The following is a 17,987-nucleotide window of genomic DNA, read 5'->3' on the forward strand; positions in this document are numbered from 1 at the left end:
GCCCTTAATCAATAACAGAATGCATGTTTTCTCTGCCGTAATTGAATGCACCAGAGATGGTAAGAATAAAACGAATTATAGATGAAAATTGAGGTTATACATATATAGTATAGGTTTTTCACATTAAACTTAAGTTACAGGTCTAATAATTTCATTAACTTTTTAACTTATTAATTATTTATAATAATTAGTGGTACAATTTTTGTAATTAATAACTGTTCCATATTAAGAGTTAATTGCTAGCGTTTGATTGCTGATATTTTCTTGGAGTGAATATGCGTGAGTACAGGCTTACTATCGAAGCAGAGATGACGGTAAAAAAAGTGAACGTAGGATAAACAAATGAACACAAGAGAGAAAAAATTACCGATTATTAATTTTAGAGCACCATGTTAGTACTATCAATAGTAATCTCACTAGAGAAAATCAAAACGAGTGGGATTTAATTGGCTATTAAAAGATTAGAAGAAAGTGTATAAAGATTAGAAGAAATAGAGTACTCTATTACAATAAAATAGATATTAATTTACTTACTAAAATTCTATTTCACTTTTGTTGCCTTCACGAAAATGTTTGAATGGAGCCGCCATTTTCAGTCGACTCTATGCGGGAAACAAATGACGATCGCAAAGCATGTTTTATAGTACCGTAAAGAATTTGCAGTTTGAAATGTTTCCAAACAAAGAAACAAATGCTAGGGTAGTGATAAAAACAAACAAATGCTAGGGAAGCGATAAAATTAAACAAATGCTAGCGAAGCGATAAAAATGTGCGATAAGCAGCCATAATTGGTTAAAAGACGTTCTTTCATACCTTTTTATTGGTCAAAAGTAGTATGACGTAGTAAAAGTGTAATAATCAGATTATCATAAGCCACGGTCGACTATAGTAGAATGTCGGAAGGCTCAACTTGGCAACACTGTCGTCTGCTGTTGTCATATTGCTGTCATACTTCACTAACAGAACCAAAGAGTTTTAATGTGAATATCAGAAGAAAACCGCTAAAAAGCTAATCATACGTCGTATACAAGAAGCCAGTATATAGATTGATATGTATATATATATATATATATATATATATATATATTTGCAACAAAGTAAAGTAAATTTGATGAACAAGATGTGTGTGTCCGATAAGCTCTTTTACAATAATTGAATAAGTATGTCCGTCAAATTGCTTATTAAAATCACGATGCTATAATTAGCAAAATATTACAACATTTACAGTGTTAAACGTTTTCGGCATAAACTGCCATCTTCAGAACATGTAGAAATACAAGAATATGAATATTTCGTATGAAAACATTATGGCTAAGATACATGATGATTACATATTAAAATATTTAAAACCAGATTGTATATGAACATGGACATATAAAATATTTTTCTGAATGATAAAATCATTTGAAGAATCATGTAATTTTATTTTATCATTCAGCAACAGCATTAAATTGTAAATACTCTTCAATACGCGAAAGAGAGGCCTAAATCGCATACACCACACGCTCGTAAGAAAACTGATGCCTGATGCACATGTTGCCAAGTTTCCGCCTTCCGACCTTCTACTAGAGTCGACCGTGCATAAGCCAATTGAGTGTCAATGAGCTGGTTGATTGGCTGTATGGCGCTCGCTTGGAATTATCGATATAACTCCTAATTAATATAGAAGCAAAATATCAATGCTAAATCATCGATTGTCGAAAGACAGCTCATCAATATTTACTGATATCTTAAACAATCGACGTTTCTATGTAGAAAAAATGCAAGAAAGGAACACAATCCTTAAAGAAGAGAGAAACATTTCCATTTCCTGTCACGAATTTCAGATGAGAGCGCTGAGCTTCTAGCTCAGATCGCAGCCAATATTGATATTTTCTATCGATTGTCGATATAATTTCACAGAGGAAAAAATTACGACTACCGAAGGACGTATAAAGTTACTGCGTGAGCCCGCTATAGAAAGCAAATGTGCGATCTAAACCGAGCGAACCGAAATTCCACGCGCTGACTGGAAATGAAGGGGCTGCATTCCCGCCGTTCACTCCGGCATTGTGGAATGCAGCAGGACGCGAGCAGTCGTCAAGTTCGGACCTCAATGGAACCCCAAGTTTCAATCCCACGCAGATAAGCGGTTTGTATTAACGCTTAACAGTCTCGCTAGTTGCGGCGAATTAAACCACGAGATCCCCCGCGCGCAAGGAAGTGCCTCGGCTGAAAACATCAACAATACTAATAATAATGTCAATAGAAGCAACAGAGATACATACAAATCTGGCTTTCAGGTAGTAGCTCCCTGTAAAGCAAGTTTGAATAATTTCAAGGAAAAATTGTTTCGGAGCCGGGTATCGATCCCGGGACCCTTCGCTTGTCGCGCGAACGCTCTACCGACTGAGCTACCCCAGGAACTATACACGACAACGTCACAATTTTTCCTTTCAAATTTCGGTAGAGCGTTCGCGCGCTAAGAGAAGGGTCCCGGGATCGATACCCGGCTCCGGAACAATTTTTCCTTGAAATTATTCAACAGAGATACAGTTGCTGCACTCTGATTCGACTTTGAGCATGGACGTGGTTCGAACCTGCTCCATCTGATTCACTAGTTGGGTTTTACCGAGTGGTATGCTACTTCTCAAATGTAACACGAATGTCACGTAATCTCACGGAAAACCTGGTTCTGATCTTGCCAAAATATCTACCATAACTCCACCACAAATCCCACCAGTGGTAGATAATCCGGTAACAGACAACTTTGCTGTGAGGTAATTTTAGTTTCATCTGCTTAACTGTGAGTTTGTTCTTTTCTAATGCATCTCCTTAACTGTGATGTTACATTCCTTGCATCTCCTTAACTGTGATGTTACATTCCTTGCGTCTCCTTAACTGTGATGTTACATTCCTTGCGTCTCCTTAACTGTGATGTTACATTCCTTGCGTCTCCTTAACTGTGATGTTACATTCCTTGCATCTCCTTAACTGTGATGTTACATTCCTTGCGTCTCCTTAACTGTGATGTTACATTCCTTGCATCTCCTTAACTGTGATGTTACATTCCTTGCGTCTCCTTAACTGTGATGTTACATTCCTTGCGTCTCCTTAACTGTGATGTTACATTCCTTGCGTCTCCTTAACTGTGATGTTACATTCCTTGCGTCTCCTTAACTGTGATGTTACATTCCTTGCGTCTCCTTAACTGTGATGTTACATTCCTTGCGTCTCCTTAACTGTGATGTTACATTCCTTGCGTCTCCTTAACTGTGATGTTACATTCCTTGCGTCTCCTTAACTGTGATGTTACATTCCTTGCGTCTCCTTAACTGTGATGTTACATTCCTTGCGTCTCCTTAACTGTGATGTTACATTCCTTGCGTCTCCTTAACTGTGATGTTACATTCCTTGCGTCTCCTTAACTGTGATGTTACATTCCTTGCGTCTCCTTAACTGTGATGTTACATTCCTTGCGTCTCCTTAACTGTGATGTTACATTCCTTGCGTCTCCTTAACTGTGATGTTACATTCCTTGCGTCTCCTTAACTGTGATGTTACATTCCTTGCGTCTCCTTAACTGTGATGTTACATTCCTTGCGTCTCCTTAACTGTGATGTTACATTCCTTGCGTCTCCTTAACTGTGATGTTACATTCCTTGCGTCTCCTTAACTGTGATGTTACATTCCTTGCGTCTCCTTAACTGTGATGTTACATTCCTTGCGTCTCCTTAACTGTGATGTTACATTCCTTGCGTCTCCTTAACTGTGATGTTACATTCCTTGCGTCTCCTTAACTGTGATGTTACATTCCTTGCGTCTCCTTAACTGTGATGTTACATTCCTTGCGTCTCCTTAACTGTGATGTTACATTCCTTGCGTCTCCTTAACTGTGATGTTACATTCCTTGCGTCTCCTTAACTGTGATGTTACATTCCTTGCGTCTCCTTAACTGTGATGTTACATTCCTTGCGTCTCCTTAACTGTGATGTTACATTCCTTGCGTCTCCTTAACTGTGATGTTACATTCCTTGCGTCTCCTTAACTGTGATGTTACATTCCTTGCGTCTCCTTAACTGTGATGTTACATTCCTTGCGTCTCCTTAACTGTGATGTTACATTCCTTGCGTCTCCTTAACTGTGATGTTACATTCCTTGCGTCTCCTTAACTGTGATGTTACATTCCTTGCGTCTCCTTAACTGTGATGTTACATTCCTTGCGTCTCCTTAACTGTGATGTTACATTCCTTGCGTCTCCTTAACTGTGATGTTACATTCCTTGCGTCTCCTTAACTGTGATGTTACATTCCTTGCGTCTCCTTAACTGTGATGTTACATTCCTTGCGTCTCCTTAACTGTGATGTTACATTCCTTGCGTCTCCTTAACTGTGATGTTACATTCCTTGCGTCTCCTTAACTGTGATGTTACATTCCTTGCGTCTCCTTAACTGTGATGTTACATTCCTTGCGTCTCCTTAACTGTGATGTTACATTCCTTGCGTCTCCTTAACTGTGATGTTACATTCCTTGCGTCTCCTTAACTGTGATGTTACATTCCTTGCGTCTCCTTAACTGTGATGTTACATTCCTTGCGTCTCCTTAACTGTGATGTTACATTCCTTGCGTCTCCTTAACTGTGATGTTACATTCCTTGCGTCTCCTTAACTGTGATGTTACATTCCTTGCGTCTCCTTAACTGTGATGTTACATTCCTTGCGTCTCCTTAACTGTGATGTTACATTCCTTGCGTCTCCTTAACTGTGATGTTACATTCCTTGCGTCTCCTTAACTGTGATGTTACATTCCTTGCGTCTCCTTAACTGTGATGTTACATTCCTTGCGTCTCCTTAACTGTGATGTTACATTCCTTGCGTCTCCTTAACTGTGATGTTACATTCCTTGCGTCTCCTTAACTGTGATGTTACATTCCTTGCGTCTCCTTAACTGTGATGTTACATTCCTTGCATCTCCTTAACTGTGATGTTACATTCCTTGCGTCTCCTTAACTGTGATGTTACATTCCTTGCGTCTCCTTAACTGTGATGTTACATTCCTTGCGTCTCCTTAACTGTGATGTTACATTCCTTGCGTCTCCTTAACTGTGATGTTACATTCCTTGCGTCTCCTTAACTGTGATGTTACATTCCTTGCGTCTCCTTAACTGTGATGTTACATTCCTTGCGTCTCCTTAACTGTGATGTTACATTCCTTGCGTCTCCTTAACTGTGATGTTACATTCCTTGCGTCTCCTTAACTGTGATGTTACATTCCTTGCGTCTCCTTAACTGTGATGTTACATTCCTTGCGTCTCCTTAACTGTGATGTTACATTCCTTGCGTCTCCTTAACTGTGATGTTACATTCCTTGCGTCTCCTTAACTGTGATGTTACATTCCTTGCGTCTCCTTAACTGTGATGTTACATTCCTTGCGTCTCCTTAACTGTGATGTTACATTCCTTGCGTCTCCTTAACTGTGATGTTACATTCCTTGCGTCTCCTTAACTGTGATGTTACATTCCTTGCGTCTCCTTAACTGTGATGTTACATTCCTTGCGTCTCCTTAACTGTGATGTTACATTCCTTGCGTCTCCTTAACTGTGATGTTACATTCCTTGCGTCTCCTTAACTGTGATGTTACATTCCTTGCGTCTCCTTAACTGTGATGTTACATTCCTTGCGTCTCCTTAACTGTGATGTTACATTCCTTGCGTCTCCTTAACTGTGATGTTACATTCCTTGCGTCTCCTTAACTGTGATGTTACATTCCTTGCGTCTCCTTAACTGTGATGTTACATTCCTTGCGTCTCCTTAACTGTGATGTTACATTCCTTGCGTCTCCTTAACTGTGATGTTACATTCCTTGCGTCTCCTTAACTGTGATGTTACATTCCTTGCGTCTCCTTAACTGTGATGTTACATTCCTTGCGTCTCCTTAACTGTGATGTTACATTCCTTGCGTCTCCTTAACTGTGATGTTACATTCCTTGCGTCTCCTTAACTGTGATGTTACATTCCTTGCGTCTCCTTAACTGTGATGTTACATTCCTTGCGTCTCCTTAACTGTGATGTTACATTCCTTGCGTCTCCTTAACTGTGATGTTACATTCCTTGCGTCTCCTTAACTGTGATGTTACATTCCTTGCGTCTCCTTAACTGTGATGTTACATTCCTTGCGTCTCCTTAACTGTGATGTTACATTCCTTGCGTCTCCTTAACTGTGATGTTACATTCCTTGCGTCTCCTTAACTGTGATGTTACATTCCTTGCGTCTCCTTAACTGTGATGTTACATTCCTTGCGTCTCCTTAACTGTGATGTTACATTCCTTGCGTCTCCTTAACTGTGATGTTACATTCCTTGCGTCTCCTTAACTGTGATGTTACATTCCTTGCGTCTCCTTAACTGTGATGTTACATTCCTTGCGTCTCCTTAACTGTGATGTTACATTCCTTGCGTCTCCTTAACTGTGATGTTACATTCCTTGCGTCTCCTTAACTGTGATGTTACATTCCTTGCGTCTCCTTAACTGTGATGTTACATTCCTTGCGTCTCCTTAACTGTGATGTTACATTCCTTGCGTCTCCTTAACTGTGATGTTACATTCCTTGCGTCTCCTTAACTGTGATGTTACATTCCTTGCGTCTCCTTAACTGTGATGTTACATTCCTTGCGTCTCCTTAACTGTGATGTTACATTCCTTGCGTCTCCTTAACTGTGATGTTACATTCCTTGCGTCTCCTTAACTGTGATGTTACATTCCTTGCGTCTCCTTAACTGTGATGTTACATTCCTTGCGTCTCCTTAACTGTGATGTTACATTCCTTGCGTCTCCTTAACTGTGATGTTACATTCCTTGCGTCTCCTTAACTGTGATGTTACATTCCTTGCGTCTCCTTAACTGTGATGTTACATTCCTTGCGTCTCCTTAACTGTGATGTTACATTCCTTGCGTCTCCTTAACTGTGATGTTACATTCCTTGCGTCTCCTTAACTGTGATGTTACATTCCTTGCGTCTCCTTAACTGTGATGTTACATTCCTTGCGTCTCCTTAACTGTGATGTTATATTTATTGTGTCTCCTTAACTGTGATGTTATATTCGTTGCGTTCCCGTAACTGTGATGTTATATTCGTTGCGTCTCCTTAACTGTGATGTTATATTCGTTGCGTCTCCTTAACTGTGATGTTATATTCGTTGCGTCTCCGTAACTGTGATGTTATATTCGTTGCGTCTCCTTAACTGTGATGTTATATTCGTTGCGTCTCCGTAACTGTGATGTTATTTTTGTTGCGTCTCCTTAACTCTGATATTATATTCATTGCGTGTCAACTGTGATGTTATATTCGTTACGTATCGTTAACTGCGATGTTACATTCGTTGTGTCTCCTTAACTGTGATGTTATATTCGTTGCGTTCCCGTAACTGTGATGTTATATTCGTTGCGTATCCTTAACTGTGATGTTATATTCGTTGCGTTCCCGTAACTGTGATGTTATATTCGTTGCGTATCCTTAACTGTGATGTTATATTCGTTGCGTTCCCGTAACTGTGATGTTATATTCGTTGCGTCTCCGTAACTGTGATGTTATATTCGTTGCGTATCCTTAACTGTGATGTTATATTCGTTGTGTCTCCTTAACTGTGATGTTATATTCGTTGCGTTCCCGTAACTGTGATGTTATATTCGTTGCGTCTCCGTAACTGTGATGTTATATCCGTTGCGTATCCTTAACTGTGATGTTATATTCGTTGTGTCTCCTTAACTGTGATGTTATATTCGTTGCGTTCCCGTAACTGTGATGTTATATTCGTTGCGTATCCTTAACTGTGATGTTATATTCGTTGCGTTCCCGTAACTGTGATGTTATATTCGTTGCGTATCCTTAACTGTGATGTTATATTCGTTGCGTCTCCGTAACTGTGATGTTATATTCGTTGCGTATCCGTAACTGTGATGTTACATTCGTTGCGTCTCTTTAACTGTGATGTTATATTCGTTCGTCTTAATCGTGATCATTTTATGTCTTAATAGTGATCGTTTTATGGGCTTAGTCGTGATGGTCTTATGGTGTTAGTTGTGATAGTCTTATGGTCTTAGTCCTGATCGTCTCATGGCTTTCGTCGTGATCGTCTCATGGTCTTAATTGTGATACTCTTAAGGTCTTCGTCGTAACTGTCTTATAGTCTTAGTTGTGATCGTCTTAAGGTCTTAGTCGTGATAGTCTTATGGTCTTAGTTATGGTCGTTTTATGGTCTTAGTCGTAATATTCTTAAGGTCTGGTCATGATCATCATATTGTAACCTTAGTCGTGATAGTGTTATGGTCTTAGTCCTGATCGTCTCTATTAGTCATGATACTCTTAATGTCTTCGTCGTAACTGTCTTACAACCTTATTCGTGATCGTCTTACCGTCTTAGTCGTGATAGTCTTATGGTCTTAATCATAATGATCATAGTTTTAGTCGTGATCAACTTATGGTCTTATGTATATTTAACAAGTCATTACCCTGTAACAACTTTTTATATCTACAAAATCATTGTGCCATGTTCATATTTATATTCGTCTGAAATACAATCATGCTAGTTATAGCAGTTATGCATACATATCTCTATGGATTTACATTGGTTTTAGTTAAATACGCATAATTATTTAAAAATGTAGTGACAACATGTATCATTAATTGTTTTTTTCATGTTTTTAAGTTTTAACTAAAACTTCCCTTGCATTTTTAAATAAATTTTAATATGTATTCCAATGTTTTCATAAGGTATTGTCAATTTATGTCTGAAGATGCCAAGATATGGTGAAAACGTTTACAATGTTAATAATATAATGTAAAGTAACTACCACGTTATTTTACATTAAAAATAAGTCATGTGACTGAATATTATCTATTTTTATTTGTTTATGGTCTTAGTTGTGGTCGTCTTATGGTCTTGGTCGTGATATTCTTAAGGTCCTCGTCATGATCATCATGTAACCTTAGTTGTAGTCGTCTTATGGTCTTGGTCGTAATATTCTTAAGGTCCTCGTCATGATCATCATGTAACCTTAGTTGTGGTCGTCTTATGGTCTTAGTAGTTGTGATATTCTTAAGGTCCTCGTCATGATCATCATGTAACCTTAGTTGTAGTAGTCTTATGATCTTAGTCGTGATATTCTTAAGGTCCTCGTCATGATCACCATGTAACCTTAGTTGTGGTCGTCTTATGGTCTTAGTAGTTGTGATATTCTTAAGGCCCTCGTCATGATCATCATGTAACAGTTGTGGTCGTCTTATGGGTTTAGTTGTGATATTCTGGTCCTCGGCATGATCATCATGTAACCTTAGTTGTAGTCGTCTTATGGTCTTAGTAGTTGTGATATTCTTAAGGCCCTCGTCATGATCATCATGTAACAGTTGTGGTCGTCTTATGGGTTTAGTTGTCATATTGTGGTCCTCGGCATGATCATCATGTAACCTTAGTTGTGGTCGTCTCATGGTCTTAGTCGTGATATTCTTAATGTCCTCGTCATGATCATTATGTAACCTTAGTTGTGGTCGTCTTATGGTCTTAGTTGTGATATTCTTAAGGTCCTCGTCATGATCATCATGTAACCTTAGTTGTGATCGTCTTATGGTCTTAGTTGTGATATTCTTAAGGTCCTCGTCATGATCATCATGTAACCTTAGTTGTGGTCGTCTTATGGTCTTAGTCGTGATATTCTTAAGGCCCTCCTCATGATCACCATGTAACCTTAGTTGTGGTCGTCTTATGGTCTTAGTTGTGATATTCTTAAGGTCCTTGTCATGGTCATCATGTAACCTTAGTTGTAGTCGTCTTATGGTCTTAGTCGTGATATTCTTAAGGCCCTCCTCATGATCACCATGTAACCTTAGTTGTGGTCGTCTTATGGTCTTAGTTGTGATATTCTTAAGGTCCTTGTCATGGTCATCATGTAACCTTAGTTGTAGTCGTCTTATGGTCTTAGTCGTGATATTCTTAAGGTCCTCGTCATGATCATCATGTAACCTTAGTTGTGGTCGTCTTATGGTCTTAGTCGTGATATTCTTAAGGCCCTCCTCATGATCACCATGTAACCTTAGTTGTGGTCGTCTTATGGTCTTAGTTGTGATATTCTTAAGGTCCTCGTCATGATCATCATGTAACCTTAGTTGTGGTCGTCTTATGGTCTTAGTCGTGATATTCTTAAGGCCCTCCTCATGATCACCATGTAACCTTAGTTGTAGTCGTCTTATGGTCTTAGTTGTGATATTCTTAAGGTCCTCGTCATGATCATCATGTAACCTTAGTTGTGGTCGTCTTATGGTCTTAGTCGTGATATTCTTAAGGCCCTCCTCATGATCACCATGTAACCTTAGTTGTGGTCGTCTTATGGTCTTAGTTGTGATATTCTTAAGGTCCTTGTCATGGTCATCATGTAACCTTAGTTGTAGTCGTCTTATGGTCTTAGTCGTGATATTCTTAAGGTCCTCGTCAAGATCATCATGTAACCTTAGTTGTAGTCGTCTTATGGTCTTAGTCGTGATATTCTTAAGGTCCTCGTCAAGATCATCATGTAACCTTAGTTGTGGTCGTCTTATGGTCTTAGTCGTGATATTCTTAAGATCCTCGTCATGATCATCGTGTAACCTTAGTTGTGGTCGTCTTATGGTCTTAGTTGTGATATTCTTAAGTTCCTCGTCATGATCATCATGTAACCTTAGTTGTGGTCGTCTTATGGTCTTAGTCGTGATATTCTTAAGTTCCTCATCATGATCATCATGTAACCTTAGTTGTGATCGTCTTATGGTTTTAGTCGTGATCATGTCATGGTTTTAGTCGTGATCATCTCACGGTTTTAGTCGTGATTGTCTCATGATTTTAATCGTGATCGTCTCATGGTTTTAGTCGTGATATCCGTAAGATATTCGTCGTTATAATCTTATGATCTTCGTGATCGTCTTATAGTGGTTCGTTGGAATGATGTTAGTGTTGCTTGCAACGATAAAGATCAAAGTAGTGACATCATATACGCCTAATAACAAGTTGTTTCATATTAAATTACTGCAATATAATAATATAAGCTTATCCCTAGAGAGTTTAACTGGAGTTAACAAATTGTTTCATTAGTTGAAAACAGAGACGTCACACACATAGGCATTGACTGTGCTATGATTCTTCATTCCAGAAATAATGATAAAAGTGATGCTAGCACGCGCACAATGAATCTCCGTGGTGTTTACGGCTGCTAACAAGGCAATCAATTAATGATACGGAAAGTTGTTTCCTGGCTGATACAGCTGCCGTGCACACAGCACTTTGTGCTCTATTATGAGGCAGGACCGGCGTAGTGTTTCAATATAATTGAAACACATCAATATGCAAGTCGTGTAAATTTGTTCGCACCGAAAAAAAAGAGGTATTTTCGTTCAATAATCACTTTGGCTAATACGCAGCGTTGTCAAGCACACCGCCGTGTTGAATAACACTTAAGGCAGCGTGTTCAAGGGAAATGTCATTTCTCGAAAGCTGCTGGCAGGAATATTGAAAGGGCAGCTTTGTCTCCAGAAGTCATGTCATCTTTATTCTCAAGTTATCTGAATGCCTGTTGACATTTCGTGCGACGGATCTGCGAAAGGATGCAGAGGGAGACGGCGAATATCGCAGTACATTATAATTTTAAAAATCTCGTCTCAAAATCACAAATCTTCTCTTCCCGAGCGCACTGAATATATTTCTTGCTATCCATTCTGAGTTACGTAACACGATGCAGATACATTTACATTTGCTTTAAGTTTACTTCTTCACACAGAATCTGATATCAGCTAAGAGAAATAATAACAGAAAAGTATTGAATGCACGTTGGAGGTTCAAGTTTGATCCTGGTTTAAATTTATCCATTGAAATAAAATAGTATATACTCATATTAATTCCAGGTAAACTTTATACATTAAACTAGCTACCATATTTCCATTATAATATTTTTGTTACCCACTCTATTACGCTAGACAGACTCAAATTATGGGTAGTAATGCTTGATAATGGAATTGATCTTAATTTAGTCAGTGTTATACAAAGGCTATAGTACAATACAAAAATAAAAGTTTAATGGCCAGTTTGTCCAAGTAATGTTTAATTTTGCTTAACGAGTGTTAAATTAACAGTCTGTTTATTTTTAACGCTTTGTTAATGTATTTTCCATTTGTTTAACATAATTTTGTTTAAGATAACCAACACTTAACTATAACGTGTGTTAGCACTACAGTACTTTAACTACCGCACTCAACAGGAGTTGGTAATGATTCTACAAATGTAAGACAATTTTTGATTGGCTAAAATTAATCTTTAAATTCTATATTATAGAGTGAGTCATGAAACTTGTATAAAACGATAACCTGTTATAGTAGGCCACGTTCCATAAACAAACAGTTGATAAATGAAAGTTGTAGGAGACATGCTGAATAATAATTACAAAGTAAGGTTATATTTTCTCATTGCTATTATGGATACGAAATACGAAAGAAATAAAATAACACTGCTGTATTTAAACAGTCCAAAGTATTTTTTAAATGTTACATTACCAGTCATATGCTAAACATTCCCTACAGAGAGACACAAAATATTAATTTTGCAACTTCTGTTCGAACAGCTGTGGAGACATCGGCCATATTTGACTAACTGTTAAACGAGTTAACTGGCGGAAATCCTACATTTAAAATTAACGAACTGTTAACAATCTGTTAAACCAAACTGGTGTTGAACACATACAATTTTATTAGTTAACAAACTGTTTAGAGTTTAACAGTCGTTAAATTTTCTAACAACACTTGGAAAAACCGGCCATAAGTATGAAATGAAGTAAGTATAACGATTGCATGTTAATAACAAGAGAAGTACGATAAGGGGTAGGCCTACTCTTTTGTTCACACTTTTTAATTTCTTTTACTGATACCTGGGATCTTTGGTATACAAGAAGACCCTTTTTACTACTGTTGAGTTACTGTTTCTATTACGAATGTGCAGGGGCAGGTATTTATGGAGATTAATTTTATCATTTGTATTTTTTAATATTGGTGTCGGCGGAGATAGTTGGAGATTGATTTGTACTCTTGGCGCAGATGAATGGAAATTTTGGAAAATACAATAATTTTGGAATTGGAGTAAGTTATTAACTTAGTATGAATATTACTTCCCAAATAATTAACATTAAAGGTTCGTTGGATTCTGGTAAAAGTGCGGTATGGCCAATAGGCAATATTTGTTCAATTGAGACTGTATTTAACACAAATTCATTAGGAACCAAAAAAAAAAAAAACTTGCAGTCCTTAAGTTGACACTTTCAAATTATTAATGAAATATTGAATTCTCCGTCTTTTGAGTTCACTAATGTGATCAGAACATCTGGAATACCATGTAATGTAGCCTACTTGGATGTATAACAAATTAAAGTGACTATTACACTTTTACTACGTCACACTATTTTTGACCAATAAAACGGTACGAAAGGACGTCTTGCAACCAATGATGGCTGCTTATCGCACAATTTTATCGCGTCCCTAGCATTTGTTTAATTTTATCGCGTCCCTAGCATTTGTTTATTTTTATCACTACCCTAGCATTTGTTTCTTTGTTTGCCAACATTTCAAACTGCACTGGTCTGGACGTCAAAAACCAGAAAATTACAAACCACTCCAGTCGATGCACAGCACTTTCAAATATGATTCGCATTGGCATTCAAGAACAAGAATTAATAAAGATCACTGGTCATATATGAAGAGCACCATTCGGAAATCCTGAATAATTTGAGGGATACACAATGTACGTCAAGGAGTTCACTTCTTTTACGCACACGTCCAATATAACATCAACTGAACCACCAATCACTAAAACATTCAAATTTGAAAATTGTACTTGTTTCATGTTTATTTTTTATTTCATCATCGTTAATTAAAACGTTTCTTGTTTATTTCATCATCCCTAATTAAAACTTTTCTAACACTTGTTTACATTATTTAGGTTATGTTTGTTATAGCTTCTGATATATGATATTATGGATAGTCACGTTTCAGAGGTGTTTAATACTAAGATTTATTGAAAATCATCTGTCAAGTGACGTTGATTACTGGGATCCGGATGATTGAAGTGGAATGCAAATGTTTTAATAAAAATGAAACTGAATCAACAAAGCCTTCTTGACTAGTAACCGTCCACAGAGTTCAATGAAGATTCCATAGTTGGCACAACTGATAACAAGAAAACAGCTAAACATAACACACTACTGCCATCTAGCGTAATATTTGTATTTTAGAGAAGGTACAATACAGTAATACATTTGAAGACAGTTGTATTTTCGTAAGTCAATTAATATTTTATTGTATTAGAGTACTTCGTTACTTCTAATCTTCATATACTTTCTTCTAATCGTGTAATAGTCAATTAAATTCCACTCGAGTTTTGATTTTCTCTAGATAAATCAAAACCTCTAGTGAGATTACTGTTGAAAAAACTCAGAATATGAATTTCGCTATAAAACGACGCAATGGTAATAATTAGCGAATGTGTTCATATTTCGTTTCTAGAATTCTATTTCGCGATTTGTACCGATTGTTTTATTCGCATATTATTAATTAGAATCACTGAATTCGTAAAGATTAGTAGAAATCTATTGTATAACTACTAGCCTATTTCGTGATTTTCGCGATCTCCATAAATACCCGGCCCTTCCTGCGTATGTTTGTAGATGCCTTGCGTTCATGTAACTGATTATGGATTTTGATTATTGTTTATTATATTGGTGACTGAAGCGGTGATATTAATTTCGAATCCGGCATTTGCCTTTGTCATGAGAAATCCCAGTCACAGGTTCAGTCGCTTAAGTTGAGTGCATGGTAGAATTTTGTCCGAGATTTTCTTCAACTGTAAGGTGAATGTCAGCTAATCATATGGCGAATCTCTGCCTCATTTCATCAAATACCATCCCGATATTAGAATCGACGCTAAATAACCTGGTATTGATACATCATCGTTAGATAACAGAGTATATTACAAATACATTTCATGAGAATAATTAAAAGTCGAATAAAAATAAACCAGTGTATAAAATAATAAAAATACAATTTTAATAACTTAAACTTCAAAATGAATTTTCTTGAATGTTTTATATTTTCATGGCGTCTTCCCTCTATCATTTGTTATTGTCTTCTGCAATGCGGCCCTCCCACGGCATAACACGTTTGAATGTCTTGGTTTATTTCTTACATTGTCCTACAAGCCGACATTGGTCTGGCGTAAGTCCAAACTTATACTTTTCCTAGACTTGATATATTCCTAGACTCACATGTGGTGGGAAGTGCATAAGTTATATCAAAAACTAAGTTCAAGGTGCAGCGTTTTCGTACAAATATCATTCAGAGAACAAGATAGGCAAGATCAATAAGCCTCAGGCTGCAGTAAAAGCCTTCGGGGTCCCCCTCGTCAAAGAAAATATTTCCAGCAAACAAACAAGAAATAATTGCAATTATTAAAAATATAAAGTCAAAAAACCTGTATGGCTGTGAAACTTGGAGTCTCACTCTGAGAGCGGAACATAGGTTAAGGGTGTTTGAGAATAAGGTGCTTAGGAAAATATTTGGGGCTAAGCTGGATGAAGTTACAGGAGAATGGAGAAAGTTACACATCGCAGAACTGCACGCATTGTATTGTTCACCTGACATAATTAGGAACATTAAATCCAGACGTTTGAGATGGGCAGGGCATGTAGCACGTATGGGCGAATCCAGAAATGCATATAGAGTGTTAGTTGGGAGACCGGAGGGAAAAAGACTTTTAGGGAGGCCGAGACGTAGATGTGAGGATAATATTAAAATGGATTTGAGGGAGGTGGGGTATGATGATAGAGACTGGATTAATCTTGCACAGGATAGGGACCGCTGGCGGGCTTATGTGAGGGCGGCAATGAACCTTCGGGTTCCTTAAAAGCCATTTGTAAGTAAGTAAGTATAAAGTCAAAAAACTCCTCAGGGTATGATGAAATAACAAGCAAAATATTAAAAGCGAGTTCACATATTATAGCTGGGCCATTAAGTTGTTTATGTAACTATTCAATGTTCAATGGTATATTTCCCTAGAGATTAAAATATTCAGTGGTTATTCCTATATTCAAAAAGGGAGAAACAACGTCTCCAGAAAATTACAGACCCATATCACTTCTACCAGTCTTCTCCAAAATCTTTGAAAAAGTAATGTATAAAAGATTATATCATCATCTAGAAAGATACAACATTTTAGTCCCAGAACAATTTGGATTTAGGAAAAATAAAGGCACAGAAAATGCAACATTTAGTTTAACTGACAAAATTCTGGAGGCAGTTAATACAAAAAAAACAAGTTGGAGGGATTTTCTGTGATTTATCTAAAGCATTTGACTGTATAACTACAAATAATGCCCATGGCTTGTCAGTATATCTTTTCATTAATAATCTTCCTCGTATGTAATCGTGAAAACTTTGTAACTAATTCAACAGTTCATAGCATAAATACACGTCAAAAGATGACTTTCATACTCCATCGGCAAGTCTATCGTGGTATTAAAAAGGAGTGCATTATATGGCAGTAAAATTTTTTAATAGCCTCCCTATCGATATAAAAAATGAAACTCAAAACATAAAATTATTTAGGGCCAAATTAAAGAAGCACCTAATTTCTCATGCCTTCTATTCTGTAGCTGAATTCATGACATTCAATAACACTTCATGAAATTGATACTAAAACTTTCTGTTGTACTAGTAGACTATATTGTAAATCTCGTCTGTATATATTTCATCTAGACTGTGACTATAAATTAAGGGTGCTATTCATAGACATTTCGCTAGCCCGGGCTACGAGCGTGCTAAACAGGATTCATATATCATATATCATATCATATCATATCATATCATATCATATCATATCATATCATATCATATCATATCATCATATCATATCATATCATATCATATCTTATCTTATCTTATCTTATCTTATCTTATCTTATCTTATCTTATCTTATCTTATCTTATCTTATCTTATCTTATCTTATCATATCATATCATATATCATATCATATCATATATCATATCATATCATATCATATCATATCATATCATATCGCTGACACTGGTTTATGAATACGAAAAACGTTAGTTCGCTGATCATCCACAGAAAGCCCGCGCTAAGAATGTCTATGAATACCAGGGGCGTATTTTGCGGACTACCGGCGGTAGCCCAAGGAAATTACAAAAGAAAAAGTTTATAATATAACATAATGTAATAATTTTGTATTATTAGTTTTACCATAGAAATTAAAATGAAAGTAATTGTTAGATATATTTTGTGTAATAATAGGTTCAGCGGTAGCCCAAACCCTTTAACAAGTATACGCCACTGATGAATACGGCCCTAAGATTTTGTAATAGTATTAAGTTTTTTGACTTGTTCCATATTCAAGCTGTAAGCAATGTATGAATACCATGGAATGTTAATAAATATAATACAATACAATACAAAAGAAAAAAAAAGTCTTCTGGAATATGAAATTTGTTGATGTATATTTGATAAAGATAGAGACCGATGGCGGGCTTATGTAAGGACGGCAATGAAGCTCCGGGTTCTCTAAAAGCCATAAGTAAGGAAGTAAGTAAAAAAAAGTATTGACCCCCATGGCATGAAACAAGTGAACATTTGACATTACTATAGGCCTACAGTACCTATTATAAACATTACCTACTTGTACAATACGTAATTATGTCTTTATTTTAAAAACTATTATAAATATATAGGTATAACGCTTTATTTTGAATTGGACATTATTTGTATTTCAAAATTATGCATTAGGCCTATATCGTTGGTGTTCGGGTAAAGGAGGTTAAGTCATTTTTTGTGAAATGAAGTTTTGTTCACCAGCTGAATACACAAGATAATATATATTATTATAATGTACCGAAGTACATATGATATTTCCATGCAGATATTCTGGGTCATCAT

At 36.8% G+C, this 17,987-nt stretch overlaps 1 protein-coding gene and 1 non-coding gene across 5 annotated transcripts in view; both read right to left on the bottom strand.

Moving 5' to 3' along the window:
* The window catches only part of LOC138696796 (uncharacterized), a 420,480-nt gene that overhangs the window by 117,292 nt on the left and 285,201 nt on the right, over nt 1-17,987 (bottom strand). The window lies entirely within an intron of this gene.
* TRNAV-GAC (transfer RNA valine (anticodon GAC)) lies at nt 2,331-2,405 on the bottom strand. The gene has a single exon. It is a non-coding gene; the product is annotated as a tRNA-Val (tRNA).

This window comes from Periplaneta americana, chromosome 3 (assembly GCF_040183065.1).
Source record: "Periplaneta americana isolate PAMFEO1 chromosome 3, P.americana_PAMFEO1_priV1, whole genome shotgun sequence".
Classification (NCBI taxonomy): domain Eukaryota; kingdom Metazoa; phylum Arthropoda; class Insecta; order Blattodea; family Blattidae; genus Periplaneta; species Periplaneta americana.